This window comes from Myotis daubentonii, chromosome 4, assembly GCF_963259705.1.
Source record: "Myotis daubentonii chromosome 4, mMyoDau2.1, whole genome shotgun sequence".
Classification (NCBI taxonomy): Eukaryota; Metazoa; Chordata; class Mammalia; order Chiroptera; family Vespertilionidae; genus Myotis; species Myotis daubentonii.
The window spans coordinates 69,463,675-69,484,422 of NC_081843.1; the positions used below are offsets into that span (position 1 = coordinate 69,463,675).

Below are 20,748 nucleotides of genomic sequence, written 5' to 3' on the forward strand. Positions count from 1 at the left end.
CCCTCAATTCCACTCATTACTTTGCCACTCAAATATTTACACTATAAAAACTCAGTTTAAACTACCTGATTATACTTACAGAAATTGAAAAGGAAAAATATGACTATTAAAAAGAAAAAAAAAGTAGAAAGTTCAATATTATAGGAAATACGATGCCCTCCCCCTCCCAACATGATTCAGAGATTCCAAACATTTATTTACTTACTAGAGTGAGATATGGATGCTTCACTGTTGCCAATAGTTATTTGGTCTGAAGTGAGAGTTCTATGTAGAGTCCATTTATGTCCATGTTTGGGATGCTGAATTATAGTCTCCTTGCTGGTTTGGTTGCCTCAGAGAAAGCAAATTGATTTAGCCTAGTTCAATTTCAGCAAGCTGATAACTTGGCCCTTGCACATCAGTTATCTTGAATCACAGCTGACTTTGCTAGATGTTATGTCATTCCGCATTTCACCCTGTTTGTGCAAAATCCAGATTTGGTTTAATGCTTTCTGACCTTCTGTGCAAGCTGAGTAACTTGCACAATATTAGACAAAAATAATGAGCATTTAGCAGGATCCAGGTTTAATTTATAGTGAAGTGATGGTACATATAATCCTGACTGCGTCTACTGAAGTTACTCAGGAAATCAAAATCAATCAAATAAGTCATGAAAGGTGAAGGAAGACCCAGAAAGTATTGAAAGATAGTAATGCTATATAATTTTTACTGTATTTTTCTTATAAGAATCAAAAATCATATGCCTTTAATGATTGATCTGAAAAAAGAACGTTAAAAATTAATTTTTGTGCTTAAAAATTCTAAATATATATGTAGACAGAATTTGAGCATTCAAATAGAAAAAAGTAAAGTCTAAAGTTTTGTACAGCCTACTGGATGTTGAAATATGTATTCCTATAAAATTGAGTTTATACTTTACAGAAAACATTCTTAAATAAATTCAATCATAGATTCTGGTTCTGTTCAGGACAATGACATTTTATGCGTTATTTTTTCCTTTCTTACAAAGAAAAGTAAGAAATTAAAATGTTATTACTGAGTGAATGTTCTAATGACTGTTAAAAATTTCCAATACAAAAGTTAACCATATGTGCTAAGAGGGAATATAAACAAGAAATATCTATATAAATTTCTACAATGTTGTAAGTTATTTTTTTTTCAGTTTTGCAATATTCAACAATTTTTGCTCTGAAGAGCAAGGAATGTCCAGCCTTAGTCTTCCTATAGTCAATTTTGCTCCATGAGTAAAGACCAATTCTTCCCCCAAACAACTGATTTCCTGTTGTACCAAGCTTAATGAGAAAGACCCAGATAATATATTACTCTTGCCATTTTGAGTAGTATTTTTAATTTCTCCCCCGTAAAGTGAGTTTTTCCCTTTTTCTTTTATGGCATATCACATACATGATGCGGTAATGTATACAACGACAATGTATTTCCTAAACTTTGTAATATTTTTAAATTACATGATTTTCCAATTTGCTCTCTTCTACTATTTAACAATTTTCATATGAGGCTTAACAAGTGCATCGGAAGGTAACATGGGTTAAGGGTTATGCACAGTTCTTAGCAGGTGACTAGATGGTACAATTCCCTCTTTCATTGATCCTAAATGTGCCAATACCTTGAGACACGGTGGTTATGAAGCACTGCCTTAGAGCTTTTCTCCTGTACATACAGCCTATCTACAGAAAAATACTATTAATTGTGACTGAACAGGCATAACAAAGGGTGCCCATTACAAAGATAGCTTTGTCATTCTTCCTTTGCCTAGACAGGAGTGATGAGTTATATGCCAAGTGAGAGATAACGAGGCTTGTCAGGGAAACACTTGGTCAGGAAGAAGGGAGAGTGGAGGGAGAAATATATACAGAGAATAAAACATAAAGAAAAAGAAAGAGTTTGAAATGAGTTTCAAAGAAAGAAGGGAGTCAAATGTCATCCACTTGTATAATTAGAGTCAAATACTATAGTATAGTTCTCCAGGAGTCACAAAAACATATGGTGGCCCTGGAAAAGATAGGCAGAAAAACTCCCAGAGTGTTCACAGGCTGGGAATAGTTTGCTTTCTTACTAGAGGAAAAAGGCTTCAAAATATATAGAGCATTGGTACAGTCCCCGGGAGGATCATCCCTTAGGTTTTTCATCAGAAACCGTGCATGCCAGAAACAATGAAAATAAAATGTATAAGGGCTAAAGAAAAAAAAAAATCAAACCATGATCCTATTCTTAGTGAAAATGTTTTTCAAAAGTAAAATAAAGCCATTTTCAAATATTAAAAGAGTTCAGATAATCTATTGCCAACAAAATTGCCTTAAAATGTTTAATGGAATTTTTTTTTCAGACAAAAAGAAAACAATAGCAGATGGGGAATTGTATACATATAATTTGCTATTTGGGTATAGTTCTTGTAATGGCAAGTGTATTTCAGATTCTTGGAGTCTGTACCCAGCCCTATTTCCCACCTGGTAGACCCTGAACTAAATGTCTATTGTTCAATGCCTCAGGGGTTTTAAAAAATACTGCGGAGCCCTAGCCAGTTTGGCTCAGTGGATAGAGCGCTGGCCTGCAGACTGAAGGGTCCTGGGTTCAATTCTGGTCAAGGGCATGTACCTAGGTTGTAGGCTCCTCCCTGGCCTGGAAAGGGATATATAGGAACTCTCTATGCTTTTCACTTAATTTTGCTGTGAACCTAAAACTGTTGTGGCTCAGTTGCTTGGGCATCGTCCCATGTACCAAAAGGTTGCTGGTTCGATTCCTGGTCAGGGCATATCCTTAGTGAGGGTCATGAGGGAGGCAGCTGATAGATGGATCAATGTTCTGCTCTCACATCAATGTTCCTCTTTCTCTCTATACCTTCCTCTCTCTCTAAAAATCAATAAAAAATATTTTAAAAATATATGTCTATTAAAAATATTTTTCAGATTTGCAGTTTTATTCAAGAGGGTAGTTCAAATTACCTGATTATTCCATGATTAAAAATTTATTTCTAATCAGTAAACACCCCAATAAAAATAAAGCTTACGAGTGTAAGAACAACAGCAGTCCGCTCTTCTAATTACACTTTCCTCTTGGTCATAACCTCTATTCATACCTTCCCAGTTTCTTAGGTTGTAGTGCACAATTGCAGCATTTTTATAATGGTGATTATGAAAATATTCTTCGGTGGCAATTCAAGTGCATGTATAGTTCCTTTAATCTGTTAATTTTGTTTTCTAGAGTTAAAAATTGTTACCAAACTCCTCTTCACTCCAACCCCCATGATATCTCTCCTGAAATACTTTGTCCTGTGATCTGACCAGATAACCAGGGAATTTGCTTTATCACTCTTATTTGGTTCTCTGTATCCTGATCACATGGCTTTTCTTTCTTGATTTTTTTTATTTTATTATTTTTTTATTAGTTAAGGTATTAAAAATGTGTCTCATCCCCCCCATTAACCCCCAACCTCCCCCCCCCCCGCCCCGCACACTCATGCTCCCATCCCCCTGTTGTCCATGTCCATTGGTTTCGCTTATATGCGTGTATACAAGTCCTTCGGTTGATCTCTTCCCCTTACCCCCGCCCTCCCCTACTTTCCTTCTGGGGATTGATAGCCTGATCACTGTTTCTCAGTCTTTGGATCTGTCCCTTTTCATCAGTCTATGTTGTTCTCTATAATCCACAAATGAGTGAGATCATGTGGTATTTATCTTTCTCTGACTGGCTTATTTCACTTAGCATAATGCTCTCCAGTTCCATCCATGCTGTTGCAAAAGGCAAGAGTTCCTTTTTTTTTTTACCGCAGCATAGTATTCCATTGTGTATATGTACCACAGTTTTCTAATTCACTCATCTGCTGATGGGCACTTAGGCTGTTTCCAAATCTTAGCTATGGTGAATTGTGCTGCTATGAACATAGGGGTGCATATATCCTTTCTGATTGGCGTTTCTGGTTTCTTGGGATATATTCCTAGTAGTGGGATCACTGGGTCAAATGGGAGTTCCATTTTTAGTTTTTTGAAATAGCTCCATACTGTTTTCCACAGTGGCTGCACCAGTCTGCATTCCCACCAGCAGTGCAGAAGGTTTCCTTTTTCTCCACATCCTCTCCAACACTTGTTGTTTGTTGATTTGTTGATGATAGCCATTCTGACAGGTGTGAGATGATAACGCATTGTCGTTTTGATTTGCATCTCTTGTATAATTAGTGACTTTGAGCAGGTTTTCATATGTCTTTCGGCCTTCTGTATGTCCTCTTTCGAAAAGTGTCTATCTAGGTTCGTTGCCCATTTTTTTTATTGGATTTTTGTCTTCCTTTTGTTAAGTTTCAGGAGATCCCTGTAAATGTTGGAAATTAAACCCTTATCGGTGGTATCATTGGCAAATATGTTCTCCCATGTAGTGGGTCTTCTTGTTGTTTTGCTGATGGTTTCCTTTGCTGTGCAAAAGCTTTTTATTTTGATGTAGTCCCATTTGTTTATTTTCTCTTTAGTTTCCATTGCCCTAGGAGCATTATCAGAGAAGAAATTCCTTTGGCATATGTTTGCAATTTCGCTGCCTGTGGATTCCTCTAGTATTTTTATGGTTTCCTGTCTTACGTTTAAGTCTTTTATCCATTTTGAGTTTATTTTTGTGTATGGTGTGAGTGGGTGGTCTAATTTCATCTTTTTGCATGTATCTGTCCAATTTTCCCAACACCATTTATTGAAGAGACTGTCTTGACTCCACTGTATGCTCTTGCCTCCTTTGTCGAATATTAATTGGGCATAGTGGTTTGGGTCGATTTCTGGGGTCTCTATTCTATTCCATTGATCTATATGTCTGTTCTTGTTCCAGTACCAAGCTGTTTTAAGAACAGTGGCTTTATAATACAGTTTGATAACTGGTATTGAGATCCCACCTACTTTGTTCTTTCTCAGGATTGCTGCAGCTATTCGGGGTCTTTTTTTATTCCAGATGAATTTTTGGAACGTTCCTTCTAGATTTGTGAAATATGACGTTGGTAATTTAATGGGGATTGCATTGAATCTATAGATTGCTTTGCGTAGTATGGACATTTTGATGATGTTGATTCTACCAATCCATGAACACGGTATGTTCTTCCATCTGTTTTTGTCTTCCTCTATCTCTTTTTTCGGTGTCCTGTAGTTTTTGGCATATAAGTCTTTTACCTCCTTAGTTAAGTTTATTCCTAGGTATTTTAATTTCTTTGGTGCAATGGTAAATGGTATTGCTTCTGTAGTTTCATTTTCTGTAAGTTCACTATTGGTGTAAAGAAATGCCATGGATTTCTTAGCATTAATTTTGTATCCTGCTACATTGCCGAATTCATTTATTAAGTCTAATAATTTTTTGATGAAGTTAGGGTTCTATATGTACAGTATCATGTCATCTGCAAATAAGGACAGTTTTACTTCTTCTTTTCCAATCTGGATGCCTTTTATTTCTTCTTCTTGTCTGATTGCAACAGCTAGTACTTCCAGTACTATGTTGAACAGGAGTGGTGAGAGGGGGCATCCCTGTCTTGTTCCTGTTTTTAGGGGGAATGGTTTTAGTTTTTGCCCATTGATTATGATGTTGGGTGTGGGTTTGTCATATATGGCTTTTATTATGTTGAGGTATGATCCCTCAATTCCTATCTTGCTGAGAGTTTTTATCAAGAAAGGGTGTTGGATTTTGTCAAATGCTTTTTCCGCATCAATTGATATGACTATGTGGTTTTTTTCTCTCAATTTGTTTATGTGATGTATTACATTTATTGATTTGTGGATATTGTACCATCCTTGCATCCCTGGGATAAACCCTAGTTGGTCATGGTGTATGATCTTTTTGATGTACTGCTGGATCCGATTTGCTAGGATTTTGTTGAGGATTTTGGCATCTATGTTCATGAGAGATATTGGCCTATACTTCTCTTTCATTGTATTGTCTTTATCTGTTTTTGGGATTAGGGTGATGTTGGCTTCATAGAATGAGCTGGGAAGTGTTCCTTCCTTTTGGATCTTTTGACATAGTCTGAGGAGGATAGGTTTTAGGTCTTCCTTGAATGTTTGGTAAAACTCCCCTGTGAAGCCATCTGGCCCCGGGGTTTTGTTTGCTGGAAGCTTTTTGATTGCTGCTTCGATTTCCTCCATAGTTATTGGCCTATTGAGATTTTTAGATTCTTTCTGATTAAGTTTGGAAGGTTTTATTTTTCTAGGAATATGTCCATTTCCTCTAGGTTGTCTAGTGTGTTGGAGTAGAGTTGTTCATAGTATTTTCTAACAATCCTTTGTATTTCTTTGGGGTCTGTTGTTATTTCTCCTCTTTCATTTCTGATTTTGTTTATTTGGGTCCTCTCTCTTTGTTTCTTGGTGAGCCTGGCTAGAGGTGTATCCATCTTGTTTATCCTTTCAAAGAACCAGCTCTTGGTTTTGTTGATCTTTTGTATTGTTTTTTTGGTCTCTATGTCATTTATCTCCGCTCTGATCTTTGTTATTTCCTTCCTTCTGCTTACAGTGGGCTTTTTTTGTTGCTCTCTTTCTAACTCTTTGAGTTGTAGAGTTAGGTCATTTATTCTCATTGTCTTGTTTCTTGCAGTAGGCTTGTAGAGCTATGAACTTCCCTCTCAAGACTGCTTTTGCTGTGTCCCATAGGTTTTGGATTGTTGTGTTTTCATTGTCGTTTGTTGCCATGATGTTTTTTATTTCTTCTTTGATCTCACTGGTAACCCAGTCATTGTTTAATAGCATGCTATTTAGTCTCCATGTGTTTGATTTTTCTGGATTGTTTTTATTGTAGTTGAATTCCAGTTTTATGCCTTTGTGGTCTGAGAAGATGCTTGATATGATTTCAATTTTCTTGAATTTGAAGAGACTTTGTCTGTGACCCAGTATATGGTCTATCTTTGAAGATGACAAATGTGCACTTGAGGAGAATGTATATTCTGTGGCTTTGGGGTGAAATGTTCTGAAGATGTCAATTAATTCCATCTGATCTAGTGAGTCATTTAGGATTGATGTTTCTTTGCTGAGTTTCTGTTTAGAGGATTTGTCCAGTGGTGATAATGGGGTGTTAAGGTCCCCTACTAAGATTGTATTGCTGTCAAACTCTCCCTTGATCTCCTCCAGAAGATTTCTTACGTATATGGGTGCTCCTACATTGGGTGCATATATATTTACCAGTTATTTCTTCTTGTTGGACTGCTCCCTTTAGTATTATGAAGTGGCCTTCTTTATCTCTTTTTATGTCCTTCACTTTGAGATCTAATTTGTCAGATATAAGTATTGCTACCCCAGCTTTTTTTTCACTTCCATTGGCCTGAAAAACCTTTTTCCATCCCTTCACCATCAGTCTGTGTGCATCTTTTTTTCTGAGGTGGGTTTCCTGTAGACAGCAGATATATGGGTCATGTTTTCTTATCCACTCATTTACCCTATGCCTTTTGACTGGGGAATTTAATCCATTTACATTTAAAGTTATTATTGATAGAAACTTGTTAGTCGCCATTTTTGTTCTTTACCGCTGCGTTCCTTCTTTGTTTCCTATTTTTTCTATTTACAACAGACCCTTTAGCATTTCTTGCATTGCTGGTTTGGTTGTAATAAACTCCCGTAGACCGTTTTTGTCTGTGAAGCTCCTGATTTGACCCTCAATTTTGATTGATAGCCTCGCTGGGTATAGTATTCTTGGATTCAGACCCTTCCTTTGCATGACTTTGTATATTTCATTCCATTCCCTTCTTGCCTGATGTGTTTCTGATGAGAAATTGGTCGCTAGTCTGATGGGGGATCCTTTGTAGGTAACTTTCTGTCTCTCTCTGGCTGCTTTTAAGATTCTTGCTTTGTCGTTGGTGTTTGCCAAGTTAATTAGTATGTGCCTTGGCATCGGTCTTTTTGGGTTCATTTTGTTTGGGACTCTGTGAGCTTCTTGGATTTGTGTGAGTTTTTTCTTCCCTATATCAGGGAAGCTTTCTGTTACTATTTTTTCAAGCAGGTTTTCTATTCCTTGCTCAGTTTCCTCTCCTTCTGGCACCCCTATTATTCGGATGTTGTTTCGTTTAGTGTTGTCCCAGAGTTCTCTTAGGCTCTCCTCCTGCTTTTTAATTTTTTTTTCTAGAAGCTGTTCTGTTTGGGTATGTTTTCCTACCTTGTCTTCTAGCTCGCTGATGTGGTCCTCTGCTTCTTCTAGTCTACTGTTGATGCTTTCTATTGAGTTCTTTATAGCAGTGATGTCATTTTTCATTTCTTCTTGGTTTTTCTTCAGTTCCTCTTGGTTCCTACACATATTGTTGAATTTGTCTTCCATTCTTTTCATCCACCTTATGGCCATTTCTCTGAATTCTTTCTCTGATAGGTTGCTTGCCTCCATTGCCTCCATTTCGTTTACTTCCTTTTCTGATGATGCCTGTTTTTTCTTTCATATGTGGGTTGGTTCTTTGTTTCACCATGATCTCTCTTCTCCAGGTGTTTGGTTATGTAGTTCTCTCTCTGCTTTCCGTGAGAAGAAGCAGTGCTCGTCTGAGTTCACATAGTCACGCTGCTTGAGATCCCTTGTTTCTAGGTTAGTAGCTGATCTCTGGATGCCAGTAACAGCCCTTCTTTCTTGATTTTTTTTTTAATGTTGAGCTAAGCACAGATTCCAGTTTATTAAGAGAAAAACTGTACATGTAACAAAGTTTTTGAGATATAGATTAGCTGAACATACCTTTAAAAAACAAACAAAAGCCAACAATAACAACAACAAAAAAAACAACCTTGTACCTAATTTAATATCAGTTTAAAAAGTTTGGACCTGATTTTCCTGCAGACTTTTGAAGCCAGCCATTATATTTACTGCCTTCTTTCAACCTTTGCTTCTGAGAATGCTATTACAACTCCCAGTCACTGACATTTTTAAATTATCTCCTCTTTCTGGAATTTGTTTTATTGCTGTGAAAGTTCATAATAATATAATTTATCTATATGTATATTTTAAAAAATTCATTGGCAGGATACTCATAATTCTGGGAAATTTTCTTATTTGTTTTAATTATCCCGTTTGGTTTCTCTCTGTTCTCAATTCCTAGAATTTTTATTAGTTGAATACAGGATTACGATAGCGTCTGTATTTTTTCATTCTTAATTCCTTTATCTTTTTATTTCATATTTTATAAATCACTTAGAATTTAGGTCTAAACATCTTCTATCTCTGTCATATACTTAATACCTCAGATATTATTATTTTCTCGTGTTCTTCATTACATAATCCTATTCTGGTTTCATGATCAATGTCAACTTAATCTATCTGACAGTGCCATTTATAATTTTTAAATATGTTTTTTATATTTCCCTATTGTTGTTCCTTCCTGTATGTTTTTCATTCTCTTTTCTACCATCCTCTCCCACTCTTATGCAGATGTTTATCTTTCATATTAAATATTTTTAAATGGCTGGTGATTTATTAACGATTCAATCATATTTAAAAAACGAAACACTGTTACATTGGTGGAACTCATAAAGTGGTAAGTTTTTCTGTGGAGCATGCTGAGGGGAATCCACTAACTTTGTTGAAATTCAGACAGATGTCAGAATATAAAGATAATGTCTTTCTTCTCAGACTCTTCAAAGAAAACATCGCTTTCCTCTGTGGTAAGGCAGTTTTTACTTTCTTTTGAGTGGAAGAGTCAGAGAGGGAGAAGGTGAGGTGGGAGTTTGGTAAATATTCCAGTGCTCTGGGAGATGTGCAGCAGAAGGAGCTGCCTGGTCACCATTCATTTAGAAAGTTGGCTTTTATTTAATACCTCTTGTTTCCTCTGAAACACAGTTCCCTATCCTCTGTTATTCTTGATATTCCTGGGTCTAAAATAATATTCCTGAATGATTTATAGTTTAGCAAATTCTCATTTCTTATTAGAAAGATTGGGGAATGGTGGTGGTGAGAAAGGAAGATTGTTGGCTCACAGCATGGGATGAGAGAGAAAATGTAGGGGCCTAATTGCCCTTAAACCTTTCAGTCAATTTCTTATGACTCCCTGATCCCTTACTTTCAATGATACTGATGCCTTTAATTCCTAAGCCTTATCAGCATGTTGCCTGTTTCAAGGATTTGTTTTTCCTCTTGCAAAGACTTGATACTAAGTTTTCTCACCTTCAGTTGCTTTTCTAGATATTTTTAGTCTTCCAAAAGCTTGCTGATATCTTTAATAATACTTTCTACCTCTTGTCTGTATTGAATGTTGGGTTAACACTAGTTACTGCTCCTGTCTAATTTATTGCAAATACAGGAGGGGAAATTAAAAATATGTTTCTAATTCATTATATTTCACCAGAAGTTATATAAAATAAAGCTTACCCTTTATCTAAATCTGAATTATTAAGCATGTTTTTATATTTCTCTTTGCTGTTATCCTATGAGTGTTAACTTACTGTTTTGGTACACATTGAATGCCAATTATTTGTAAACATATTATCAAAACACTTTAGTTGGTGTTCCATTCTTCATAATAGTTTTACATTTTGAATAGTTTATTTAGTTAGGAAAAACATGAATAATTCAGCAGTCAAAGAGTCACATTTAAGTGGTTATGAGAACTATACCCTATCTATGCTTAATAAGTAAGATCTGATAAAGAAGTTGTGATATAAAAACAATGGCAAAGAAGGAAATCTTGCCATTTGCAACAACATGCATGGATCTTTAAATCATTATGTTAAATGTAAGAAGTCAGAGAAAGATAAATGCTGTGTAATATCTCTTATACATAAAATCTGAAAATGAACATCATAAAAGCAGAGAGTAGAGTAGTAATTATCAGGGACCAGAGATGGGGAAAAAGAAGAAATGTTGGTCAAAGGGTACAAATTTCTAATTAGAATAAATTTTAGGGATGCAATGTACAGCATGGTGATTATAGTTAATAATACTGTATTACATAATTGAAAGTTGCTAAGAGAGTTGATCCCAAATGTTCTCACCACAAAAAAGAAATGGTAATTATGTGACAAGATAAGGGTGTTACCTAAAGCTATGGTGGTATTCATTTTGCAATGTATAACTATATCAAATCAACACCTGCACACCTTAAATTTACACAATGTGTCATATTCCAATTATCTATAATAATAAAAGCATAATATGCAAATCAACTGAATGGCCGAACAGTAGAATGACCTTCCAGATGACCACGCTATGGCATGCATTGGCGCCAGGCCAGCCAAGGCGGGTGTTATGTGATTGGTCAGGGGGGGCCCACCATTGTCCCACAGTTACCCCACAGAGGGAGGTCCAGGCCAACAGCCAGCGGGGCAGTCAATCAGGGGACTCCATGATCGCCCCATAGAGGGAAACCCAGGCCACCCTCTGTGGGATGATCGATTGAGGACTCTGCAGAGAACCAGGGAACCGGGGGTGTGTGGCAGCAGATGTGTGCAGTGCTGGGCCAAGGTGCCTGTGGGCAGCGGGCAGGGCTGCGAAGCCAGGGCTGCGTAGCCAGCAGCCAGGGGAAGGAAGTTCTACCCTTGCACGAATTTCGCGCATAGGGCCTCTAGTCCTATATCATAAAACGCTAATATGCAAACATATTGAATGGCAGAACGACCAGTCACTGTGTCGTACACTGACCAGCAGGGGGCAGACGCTCAATGCAGGAGGTTCCCCCTGGTGGTCAGTGCACTCCCACAGAGGGGGCTCTGCTTAGCCAGAAACCATGCTCATGGCTAGGGAGCACAGCAGAGGTGGCAGAGCCTCTTCTGACTCCACAGCAGCACTAAGGATGTTTGATTGATATCTTGGGCCCATGGGGAGTGGGCCTAAACCATCAGTCAGACATCCCCTGAGGGCTCTCAGACTGCGAGAGGGTACAGGCCTGGCTGAGGGACTTCCCTGAGTGCACAAATTTTGTGCGCTGAGCCTCTAATAGTAAATAAAGGTGGGGGTAAAAAGAAGTAAGTTCAGTGGAATGTGATTATGTGCATGTAAATATTAAAAGAGAAATTAAATAAATTGTTTAAATATAAATAATAAAAAGGGATTATAAGAGAAAAATATAGAATAAAATAATTCCTTATCAGTATTGTCTATTAGTCAGTAAAATAGTTTGCCATGGAAATGATAACATCTGAGTAGTTCCACATTTTTCATAATAATGAATGTTCTGAGATGGGCCAAGTATATTCTAAATCCATGATCATATCTACTTTAGAGTTTTGTTAGAAGTTAGAACTTTATTTAAACTTTTATATTACACAAAGGGAAATGGTTTGGTTTGATAAAACCATAGCTGATAAAATTTGCAAAATGATGGATAGTTTCTTTTTTCCCCAGCCAGAATCTAGAGGTCTCTTCATAATTAAACTCATATTGAGTAAAAATACAATTTCAGTGATTTCAATATGCCACTCTTCCTAAAGCAAACTTCATTTATTATATGTCAAAAACCACTGTAAATGTGTGATATTAGGAATGCAGCAATTCTGTGAATGATTCATTGTTTAGTATATTAACTTGTGAAAAGGAAAATTAGAGTCATAATTCTTCTATATCTAACTTGAAACTTATTTTTTATATAAGGAAAAGATAAATGATTCTTTTTATATTTCATATATCTTAAATATGAGAATGATTTACATCAAATAAAATAAATCTTGAAGTATAAAAAGTGCTTAAAAATAATTTCTAAGTAGCTTTAAATATATTTTTATTGATTTCAGAGAAGGGAAAGAGAGAGAGATAGAAACATCAATGATGAGAGAATCATCAATTGGCTGTCTCCTACATGCCCCCACCAAGAATGAGCCCACAACTGGGGCATATGCCCTGACCAGGGAATCAAACCGTTACCTCCTGGTTCATAGGACCATGCTCAACCACTGAACACCTCTGGCTGGGCGACTTCTAGGTGTGTTTTTTTTTGCCCCAAAACATATTAAAGACAATTTCATGTTAAAGGACACCCAATAATTTTATCATCAATACAAATTTTGTACAATTTTGAGTTGGAAATGAGTAGTTTAGGGGTCATTAAAATATGAAAGTTCAAATTAAACTGATTTTTATGCATTTATTAAAATCTAGCAGGTGGGTTTTGTATGAGTCATTTTTAAATGATACAGAATCTGTAATTTATGGAATGTTCTATGATTTCATCAATATTCTTCTCTTAGTAAATCTAATCAACCACCTAAAACTGTCAATTCTTCTCAGAAAAGCCCAGACTACTATTTTTGTCATTCTTTACATTTTCTTCCAAGATTAATGTTCTAAAGTATTTTCCCATTTTACAGACAGAAGTCTAAAGTATTTTAATAGCTTCAAATTTGTCTATGATCTAGACCCTAAATAATTCTCCAAATTCATATTTAACCAATTCTTCACAGGGTTATTCAGTCCAGATTTTAGAACATTACTTCTTTTGTGAACAAAACAAAATGTCTCACTTTTATATTTTCTCACAATGCACAGGTGATATACCCAATTAAATATTTAATGAGTAAATGAAAGACTGTGTAAAATTTGTCTCCATTATCATCCCTTTTGTAATATGTCTGCTGATCTTTATTACTCACTCACCTAACTTCTGTTCCAATGATATTTTGAATTTATACCAATGTGGTCCTTATAGCATTCTTAAAGGTAATTGTGTGTGAATTTATCGATAACCACCTCTATACTCTGCACTATAATTAGATGCCATCTCCTATTTGTCTTTTAATTGCTTACCTCATGAATGCTAATGGCCTCAGTTACTTATTGCTGAATAGCAAACCACTCCAAAATTTAGTAATGTAAACCATTCCAAAATTTAGTGCCTTAAAACAGCAGTCATTTTATTTTGTCCTGCAATCAGGAATTCAGGAAGAGCTAAATAAGGGTGGATTTTCTCTGCTCCCCGTTGAGACTGAGGGATTATTATTGTTAGGGCCTTGCCTTCAGGAGCCATGCCCAGGGACGTTGTGAGAGTTTAAGAAATTTTATTACATTCTCTGACAGCGGGCTAAGACCAGTGTGTTGGTATCAGCCCAGAGGGACTGCTTAGGTTCTCTTCTATATAGGATACAAGTATGCAATATAGGGTCAGGGTGTGGGTACGAAAGTAGGTCAAGTGGAGGGGAGGGCAGGAGTCAGTCAAGGGAGTCAAGGGAAGGGAGTGCACAGGTCAGTCAGGTGGAGGGGAATTCCTATTATCTTGCTTCTGCAGGTCTGGCTGTCTGCCACAGCTATAGGAAAAAGTTAGTAACAATATATATTTCAGAAAACATGTCCAAGCAGGAGAGATTAAGGGTAGTTCATCCTAACAGTTATGGCCTTATATGTCTGACCCTTCCACCAGAATGACTAGACTGCTGAGACCTTTTAGTACTCATAGTCCATTATCCTTCAAAACCTCTCCTCTTGTGGCTTTGCATCCTTGCATTCTTCAGGGCATTTGGTTTCATGTAGCCTCCTGGGTATGGCAGCCTAGCTTTCTTTATGGGGTGGATAAGGCTGCCTAACAAGGTGAGGAAAAAAAAAAATTGCGGGACATCTTAAAACCTAGTCTCTGAAGCCATTTCTGTCTCATCCCATTTGTAAAAGCAAATCATAGGACCAATCTATATTCAGTGTAGGAGAAATATACTACTCCACCCATTGATGAGAGGAGTGGCAAATTTCATTGCAAAAGGGAGATATCGTGGCATCTATCTTGAAAAAACAATCTTCCACAGGCGCTTAGTGCTTGATAATTAATTATCTGCTTAATAGATATTTCTGATCTGAAAAAAAAAAACAACAACACTTTAAATAATTCATTTCTGCCCTAACTGGTTTGGCTCAGTGGATAGAGCATCGGCCTGCGGACTGAAGGGTCCCAGGTTTGATTTCGGTCAAAGGCAGGTACCTTGGTTGTGGGCGCATCCCCAGTAGGGGGGTGTGCAGGAGGCAGCTGATCAATGTTTCTCTCTCATCGATATTTCTAACTCTCTATCCCTCTCCCTTCCTCTCTGTAAAAAATCAATAAAATATATTAGAAAAAAATCATTACTAAGATGCATTTCTGCTCTAATGTATTGGATAAGTTCTTTGGGACTTATAAATATGCTTAATAAATTGGAAATATGATTTTTTTACCTATCTTTTATAATACTGCTCTGGCCAGATTTTCTAAGAAGGCTAATAAATAATCAGGACAATAAACAGAGCATCACTCTTGCTTACTTTCAAATAAAAACTAAAAATAAATATTAAAAATTTCCAAACATTTCTTTAAAATTACTCTTCTATCTCCATGCAGCATAAATCAGTAAGATTGGTTTCTCTACTATGAAAATTGTTAATAGTGTCATTAACAATCATGTTCTCAATCCAACATACACTAGATAATTTGTCACATCAAAGACTTCTAATATTGATGCATGCATTTTTTAAAGTATGCATATAGGTCTTTTAAATAGAGAATTGTTTAATTTATAAGTTGTATTGATTTATAATTGTGGAATGACAATAAGTTTCAACATGATAGTGAATCTTTTTTTAATTTTTAAAATTGATTCTTGAGAGAGAGGAAGGGAGAGGAATAGAGAGAGAAAAACATAAATGTGAGAATACATTGATCGCCCCTACCAGAGATCGAGCCCAAAATCCAGGCATGACTGGTAATTCAATGGCAACCTGTCAGTGCATGTGACGATGCCCAACCAACTGAACCACACTGGCCAGGGCGTGACAGTGAATCTTTTTTATTAACTGTCTTACAAGCACACTTGCAATAAACAAGATGAATGTTTATATTGATTCTTTGTCAATTTTCCTAGATTTGTTTTGGTTATACTTATTTGGAAACATTTGGGGGAGACTATTAAATTTATTGATAAATTTGTGCTTGTATTTTGCATATCATTTTACACTTAATTATAGTAATTCATTTTCAATTCATTAAAGAGTATTTGCGTGTCACAAATGTAAATTGTTTACTACAGTTAATGTGAGATGCTCTATGCTGGAAAACTTTAAGCTGGGACAATGAGGAGTAGACACAAATCTTACAGCTGCTAACCTATTCTTGCTTGTTTACTTCTTCCTCAGAATGTGTTATTATTTTATGAATAGTACCTTTTAAAAGAAGGGAAAATGATAGATGTCTAATCTCACCTATCTTAATAATGAGTTATATGTCTATCTCATTCAATTAAGAAATGCATTGATCCATGTACCCCAGTTGAAAAATAAGTAGAAAGTTTGGTAAGATTTAGAAGCAATTACTCCATAAAGAAATGTCACCTAAATAAGAATTTATGTTTCATATGTTTTCTTGTTATTAATACAGTCTTTTTTACTTTTTTTATTAACACAGTCTTTTATGCTGTATTTCAAATAATTATTTTTCACATGTGTTACAGGTGAATTAGTGGCTTTGAATTTCATAGAATCCTGCTTTTGGAAACTTTAACGTCTTTATACATGTGCTCTCTGGAAGAAGCAGACTTTAGAAAAATCAGACAGCAATTGATTACTTAATAGAATTTAAAGCCCAAGATTTTAGGATTGATATAAACCTCATCTAACAGAACTATTTACTAGCAGATTAAAGAACTGGAATAAACTGGGAGTTTATCTCATTAATCTGAAGAAATCTTCACTTGTAATATATCCTATCCTATTGATATGTCAGTATCAACTCAGAAGAAACACAACACGATTTGACTGTCCCGCTGGAAGCAAATTGCAAAACGACATGTTTTCCCTCTATTCTTCTTTATATACTTTATCTACTGCTCTCTTATTTGGCTAAATTTTATTCTTGTTTTTATTTTGTAAGTCAATGATATTTCTATCTATATATGAAAGTAGAATGTAATCCTATAATCTCTTAGATTTCATTATTATGATAAATTTAGTAGTTATATTGAAGTATTTTTAAGTCACTAGGCCAGTGATGGCGAAACTTTTGAGCTCGGCGTGTCAGCATTTTGCAAAACCTTAACTCTTGTGCCGTGTCACATATAGAAATTTTTTGATATTTGCAACCATAATAAAACAAAGATTTATATTTTTGATATTTATGTTATATATTTAAATGCCACTTAAAGAAAAATCAACCAAAAAAATGAGTTCTCGTGTCACCTCTGACACGCGTGTCATAGGTTAGCCATCACTGCACTAGGCTAATGTGCAATTCTAAAGGGAAATGTTAACTATAGATACTTGCTAGAGTTGACAAGATAAAGAAAAATGTGTCAGTTTTGAATAAAAATGGCATGAAAACATTTTGTCCTATAATCAGGAAGGCATTGAACTGAACAGAACACATCTTTTGAGAGTGTTGTTCCATAGTTCAGTTTCTATTGTTACACAACATGGCTTAGCATAAATGTTCTTTTAAAAAAATAGATATCCTTTTAAAGAGTAGCTTTAGGTTCACAGCAGTAATGAGCAGAAGTTACAGAAATTTTCTGTATACTCCCTGGCCCACATTTGTACAGCCTTCACCACTACCAGCATCCCACACCACAGTGGTACATTTGCTAGAATCAGTGAACCCAGACAAATATCTAAGTCCACTATTTACATTAGGGTTCACTCTTGGTATTTTGTATTTAATCCTCACACTAAGATATGATTTCATTGCTTTTAGAAAGAGGAGAAAAATACCGATCAGGTGCCTCCTGTATACACCCCGAATGCGGTTCAAAGCCACAACCTTTTGATGTACAGGCCAACACACCAACCAACTGAGCCACCCAGCCAGGGCCACTCTTGGTTTTGTACATTCTGTAGTTTTTAACAAATATATAATGCTATGTATCCATTGTTATATATATTACAGTGTAGTTTCACTCCCCTCTTAAATCCTCTCTGACCTGTTGATCCATCTCTCCCTTTCCTAATACCTGGCAACCACTGATTGTTTTACTGTCTCAATAGTTTTGCTTTTTTCAGAGTGTCATATAGTTAAAATCATACGTTATGTAGTGTTTTCCATATTAGCTGCTTTTACTTAACAATATGCATTTAAGTTTTCACCATGTCTTTGTATGTCTAGATAGTTTGTTCCTTTTTAACACTGCATTATATTCTATTGTCTGGATGTGCCACAGTTTATCCATTCACCATTTTGTTGCACTTTGGTTGCTTCCAAATTTTGGAAATTATTAATGAAACTTCTGTATATGTATGTAAGTTTTTGTGTGGACATAAGTTTTCACCCTAATGGGTAATTACCAAGAAGCATGATTGCTACATGATATGGTAAGAGTATATTTTTAGTTTTGTTAAACACCAAATTGTCTTCCAAAATGGCTGTACCATTTTGCAACAGCAATCCAAGGAGAATTCTTTTTTTAATATATTTTTATTAATTTAAGAGAAGGGAGAGGGAGATATAGAAATATAAATGATGAGAATCATTGATCAGCTGCCTCCTGCATGCCCCCCGCCACTCTTGGTGGGAACTGAAACTACAGCCTGGCATGTGCCCTGACCTGAAATCAAACATTGACCACCTGGCTCATAGGTTGACTCTCAACCACTGAGCCACACTGGCTGGGCAGAAGGAGAAATCTTGTTGCTCTACCTTTTGAAGATTTTTTGTTGTCAGTGTTCTGGATGTTGGCCACTGCATTAGATATGTAGTGGTATCTCATTGTTAACTTGCGTTTTCCTGTGACATAAAGGGAATATCTTTTCATATGCTTACGCTTATTTGCCACCTCTATATCTTCTTTGATGAGGTATCTGTTAAAGTCTTTGGTGCATGTTTTAAAGGATTGTTTGTATTCTGTCCAAGGTTATTTTTTCATTATTCCTTTTCCAGAAAATGCATATGTCTAACATATGAAAATAATGATTAATGTTTGTCTCTACAAAACAGCATCCCAATGACCAGGATATCACGGTTTGATTCCCGGTCAGAGCACATGCCCAAGTTGCAGGCTCGATCCCATATAGGGGGTGTGCAGGATGCAGCCGATCAATGATTCTCTCTCATCATTGATGTTTCTCTCTCTCTCTCTCTCTCTCTCTCTCTCTCTCTCTCTCTCTCTCAAAATCCATTTAAAAATATATATTTGGGTAAGGATTAAACAAATAGGAAAGAAAAGTATTATATTTTGAGGGTACTTTCTACGCATTATGAACATAAATGTAACTGGTCTTGCATTTTGGTGTTAGTCCAGTAAAAATGTATAAAAAATATTTAGCCAGAAAGCACAACCTGGATAATCCAAAATTTTGACAGTCATAATGGAATACACTAAAATATAAATGTTTATATTAAATCGGACTAATGGATACATTTTGAGAAAACACCTTGGATGATTATTTGTAATGGGAATTATACTGTAATATACTGGTGCCATCAATGTAAAATAATCACTCAATTTATACTCCCCTGCATTAAGTGCAGCTCTAAATGACTGTTGATAATTGCATCTTTCTGATTGCAGTGAAAATTTCAGTGGCTATTGTCCTCACTGATTGTGTTTGGGTTTTTTTTTTTCTCTCATTGATTTTTTATGGCAGCTCTTATATGATTAGTAAATGCTTGTTGGTGTGTGCTCTTTGCATTTTACCTACTCTTTTGTTATACTTAGGATGCTCAGTTTTCTCTGTTGTTTGAGGGTAACATTGATGCATTGTGTTTTGCTGACATATAAAAATATATGAATGCATCTACATTGACTTTAGTTAAAGCTACTATAAAAATTTATAACAGATGTCATTTGTTTTCTTAATGGTAACTGTCATATTTTCTTCAATTAGTCAACTAACCTTGTCATAGGAAATATCAATGGCTTCCTAATGAGAAAGCAATATTTAAAATGTGAAAATTTTTATTCTGTGTGAGTAGACTTTAATGGTAGAACGTAAGAGCAAGTTTTTTGTTTTAAATGTGAAAATATTTGATTCATCATTTCATTCCCTGAACACTTTTATTTGCCCAGCTTTCTGAAATCCTTCTATACCAATTTCATTTACATAGGAACACAGCTGCTCAGCAATCGACAAAAACAAAACAAACCAACAAAATAACTCACTTTAGTATTTCCATTCTGGCTGCCAGTTCACCAAAGATTAATTTTACTATCTATACTACTTCCTGGAGTTCAATAGAGGTCTACTTCTTGGATGCCTATAATTATGTCATTTAGCTCTAAATTATTCTCCATAAGTTGTGGAAATTCCTTTGTCATTATTGATAGAAGAGTTTGGCAGCTTTATAAACTAAAAATATCACAAATAAGAAAAAATATATTTTTCAGCATTTGAGGATGTAGAAATCAATTTCTCATTCATAATCTCCTTTTGTTATTTATATAATATTCATATTTTTTTTTGATTTTATCATGGTTTTCTGTTTTTGATGTTACTGGCATTGGTCCAGGAAAATATATTTGTTTAATATAAATATTAAACATTAGGGGACGAATTTATTGTGAAACTTTTTTTCCTCCTACATAGTGTTTAATCTCCTTGCACATGTCCCTATGAAACAATACTCCTTTGGTTTCAATTTATTTTAGAAAATAAAGGTGAACAAGAGACTTAAGTGGGAAACAATCTTTTTTTTTAATCTTCACCCAAGGATATTTTTCCATTAATTTTTAGAGAGAGTAGAAGGGAGGGAAGGAGAGAGTGAGAAAGAGAGAGACACCAATTAATTGCCTCCCACAGGTACCCTGATGGAGCCAGGGATTGACCTTGTAAATCAGGTGTGTGGCCTTGATCAGGAATCAAACCTGTGACCCTTGAGTATGTGGGCTGATGCTCTTACCAATGAGCTCACTGGCCAGGGTGGGCAGGAGCAAATAATCTTAAACTATCAAAATATTA

At 35.7% G+C, this 20,748-nt stretch overlaps 1 pseudogene; it reads right to left on the reverse strand.

Moving 5' to 3' along the window:
* Positions 1 to 20,748, reverse strand: part of LOC132233851 (craniofacial development protein 1-like) — a 43,388-nt pseudogene that overhangs the window by 15,094 nt on the left and 7,546 nt on the right.